Below are 4,610 nucleotides of genomic sequence, written 5' to 3'. Positions count from 1 at the left end.
TACATATATCATGCATATATATATAGCATATGCATTTCATATTATGTATACACATTAATGCACATAAACTCTCATATTAGCATGATCAAATATACCAAATTTATCATGCCGTCACATAAGCACGTAATAAATAATCACGTATTAATTACCTCAGATGATAACCAGGACCCGGTTATCACACCTAAGCAATTTTTTATCTTGAAGTAAATCGACTGTCCCTATCCAATATAATTGACAACAGGAGACTGTGTCGAGTTATAATATCATTGATATAAATCCTCACAAGTCTTTCTAATGAGTATGTCTCTTTAACCGGTAAGAAATGTGCAGAATTTGTCAAACAATCTTCAATAACTCAGATAGCATCATAATCTTTCGGTGTTCTCGGTCGCTTCGTTACGAAATCCATCGTAATATGATCCCATTTCCATATTAGAATTTCTAACGACTGCAAACTTTCGTAAGGTCGTTGATGTTCTACCTTCACTTGCAGACACGTCAGACAACATTCTACATATTACGCAATATCCTTCTTCAAACCTGACCACCAATAAGATAGTTTCAAATCTCGATACATTCTTCTAGTACTCGGATGAATCAAATACCGAGAGTTGTAGATTTCATTCACACCAACTCTCGACTGTTACCAAAACGAGGAACCCAAATTATGCCTTCAAAACATAAAATCCAGCGACTATCTTTCACCAAATTTGCTATCATTCCTCCAATTTGTTCTGCCTTTATATTTTCTTCTTTTAAACCTTCATTCTGACATTTCAATATCTCATCAAGATTTTTTGGAACTAGATTGGATCGCAATGCAACAACTTTAGTTGTTCCACTCTTTTCTTGTAATATCCAACTTTATAAACTCTCTTAAATATAGCGTTTAAAAGAGAATTATGTGTAATACTTGCATAATATGTTATTTATGTGAAAATGACATGTTGGAATTTGCTGTGTGAGTATATAAGAGGGCCCATAGGTAGAATGATTTTGGGGACAAGTGACTATTACCAGCACCTCATAAATAAGTTGATTAGATAATGTAAAGGTTGAAAATGCAAAGTCTGTTGTTATTTTGGAAAATGGACAAGTAAGTAGAATGCTAAAATGAGAAATAACAACCCAAATCTTGAAAGAAAGGACCAAACCATGATGTTAATCTTGGAACACTCCTAAGTTGGTTATTATGAAGTGTTAAAAGTGATGGAAGTAGAACAAGAGGGTTTTTTTAGTGGGAGTTTGGGCTTGAAATTTTATACTTACACTTCTTAGGAGAATATGAGAGGATCTGAAAAGTTTCACGTCAAATGAATCTAAGAAAAAAAAAGGCCAGAAACGTCAACATCTAAGTTACGAATACGTAAAACTACTTTTTTGGAGATCTTTTCTAGATTATTTTTATTGGAAGTTATAAATTATCTTATTAGAACGCATAGGCGAAAACCTCATCGAAAATGGAGGTCCGAGAGAAAAGTTATGATTTTTTTAGCATTTGGTAGTCAAATGGGCCTCCAATCGGGTCAAACCCGACCCAAATCGGGTGTTAGTGAAAAGAACGGGAATTAAAAAAAAATTCACCGTTTTCAGTTCCAGAAACATCTAAACCTACTAAAGACACGATTTTCACACGCTTGGGCTTAAACCTTTCAATCCTTGATGATTTGGAGATTAAAATGTTAGATTCATGAAGAATATGTGATAATTATCAAAGGTATGCTTATAATTTCAAGTTTATTCCATGTAATTAGTGATAATCAAGAAGGTTAGGGTTTACATTTGAAGGATTATAAAAAGATGATGATATATTAAGGTTGTTTGATGATGATTATAGTTTGATCATGTAAGAAACTTGGAATAATTGCATGTATTAGTAAGAAAGTCATGAGATTAAGCATTGTTAGTGATGTTTTTTTTGGATTAACCTAGATATCCAACTCGCTATGCGAGCCGACTAATCCCAGGGGAACCACCAACTTTGCAGATAGCCTGAAGTCACCGCATTTGAACCTCCGTGGCCACAAGGGGATTTTATTCCTCCTTGGATTTGAACCTGGGACCTCCTGGTATTTTTGACCTTTGGAGCTAAGCTCAAACCAATCAGGCACCACCCTTGTGGTTAATTGTTAGTGATGTTAATGATGAGTAATGTGGGAAATCATGTTTATATGCTAAATAATGATTGAATTTCTGAAGTTTTGTCAAGAATATATAATATATGAGATGAAAACCAGAAGGTGGTATTGAAATACAAGAGAATTGGACATTATAATGGATGATATGGGTGAATTGGTCATAAAAGAGTATGGTTACAGCTCTAACTTTGGAAATTCGTAGAAAATTGAAGAAAACTCGTAGGAATATGAGATGAGTGTCCATAGAAATATAAGATAATGAACTATAATTCATCATTAGACATGAAAATGTGAAATTGAAGTTAAGATGGGTAAAAACTTCAACATGTACTATACTGTAAAGCTAAGTTTTGACAGCTTTGAGCTGTTGGTTGTAAATACATAATAAATCACAGAAAAAAAATAAAAATGTGAGGTTAGTTGAATTAAAAATCTATAATATTACACTTTATTTCATATTTAGAATTCATTGGATAATTTTGAGTCTAAGTGGGGTAAAACATGGGATGAATAGGGAATTGAAAGTAGGATAGTCAAGGTTTAAAAGTGTATAACTTGAGATTGGTTTATAGTTTGTTAGTGATACTTGAAATGTTTACTCCAGGGGTTATATTAAGGCTATTTGGAGCTTGTGAAGGTATAATTCTATTGTTGGTTGTAATTGGATATTACCGCGTTCAGTCGTTTACATTGAAGTACTGTGAGTTTATACCGAACTTATACTTATGTGTAGTATATGCATACGCTTTCTTACTGTAAATTAGTTTATTTTTCATGTGTTATTTAGTATGTTGAGTCCCTGGCCTTGTATTGGTATTCGTTGTTCATTCTGCATTGTCGGTCGAGTCCGGATCCGAGACTGTTTCTTTGGCCTCTTGGTAAACCATGATCTATGTGCATTACTTTGGGTGATATGTTGTATATTGGGGTATGTCCATGTATCCAAAGGAGATGAAGGTTAGGTGTGGCATATCGATTGTGGTACTCACGTATCTCGATTGGTAAGGAGCCGGGTGTGAGTACTTTGCACGACCCTGTAGACGAAGAGGGGGTGTGGTGCACATGTATACTCTATTCTTGATAGTGATACTTCTGTTTTGATATGTTTGTTATACTTTAATTGATGCACTTTCAAGATCCCAGACGTCATTTTGGTACTTGTTATGTATATATTTCGTCATGGGTTGTATTTATGTAGTTATTACAGTCGAATAGTTATATATTTTATCTAGGAATGGCAACAGGCCGGGTTCGGGCCGAGTATTGGTATCCCCGTCCCCGAAACCGATAGCTAAAACCGTCCCCGTAACCGTCCTGATCCCCATCGGGTCCCTGCGGTTTCCCCGATCCCTGTTGGGGAACCCGTTAAGGGTAAAAATTCTCTTTTTCATCGTTGGTTATAACCGAACTCGAAACCCGAAACCGATATGAAAAAAATTACAATATGTTAATTTTCACAACTAAAAGTAAATTACAATTTTTTTAAAGATCTAAGTTTAAATGTCTCAAACATAATTGAACCAATTACAAACAATGTATTAGATTACAATATAAAACTAAACAAACATTCGAACATCATACAACTAAAATCATGGTTTTTGACAAATAAACTAGACTTTTCGTGAGCTTTATTTGGGTTGTTGAGCTAAAGTGGATAATTTTTTTATAAATTTTAATGTTACTTTTTTTAAAGATGTTATATATATATATATATATATATGTATATAAATTAAAATAAATAAATATATATATATATACATATCGGGCCGGGCCGGTGATCACCGTCCCCGCCCCCGTCCCCGTTAAAATCCCCGAATCCGTCCCTGATCCCCGTCCCGTCCCCGATAAAATGTCCCCGAACCCGGCCCGAAAGTTTCGGTTTTCGATTTTCACCGTCGGTTTCGGTTTTTTTTGCCATCCCTAATTTTATCCCGACTTTTGGTATTGAATTCGTTGGTTGTAAGTTTCGTTAAACTTTTGGGTTGACATGGTTTTTTATTTTTATTTTGGATGAACCGAACTTAACTTTTTGGTGAAAATATATAACTTATATTCCGTATCTGTTTTGAAGATTATATTTTGGAAAATATTTTGGGTAAATAGTAAACGAACTTAGTGTAACTGTGATGTTACATTTTTTTACGACTGAGTGTGTAAGCCACCACGTTTGCCTTTCCAAGATGATACAGAATCTCGCAATCATAATCATCTACTAGTTCTATCCATTGTCGTTGCCTCATATTTAACTCCTTTTGATTAAATAGATGTTGTAGACTTTTATCATCTATATAAATTGTAGCACCTGTTAATTTTCCCTTCTCCGTCTCATCTGTGTGGTTAGCGTCTTAAATATCTTTATTGTTTATATATATATATCTATATAATGGTAGTCTTGACCCTATTACCTTATTAATCTTTCAAGAGAAAAAAAGGGGGGGGGGGTTTAAGGGAAGACTTTTATATAAATCTTTT

Source organism: Cynara cardunculus, assembly GCF_001531365.2.
Source record: "Cynara cardunculus var. scolymus isolate 2C chromosome LG 16, CcrdV1, whole genome shotgun sequence".
NCBI classification, from domain to species: domain Eukaryota; kingdom Viridiplantae; phylum Streptophyta; class Magnoliopsida; order Asterales; family Asteraceae; genus Cynara; species Cynara cardunculus.
This window is presented reverse-complemented; position numbering follows the sequence as displayed.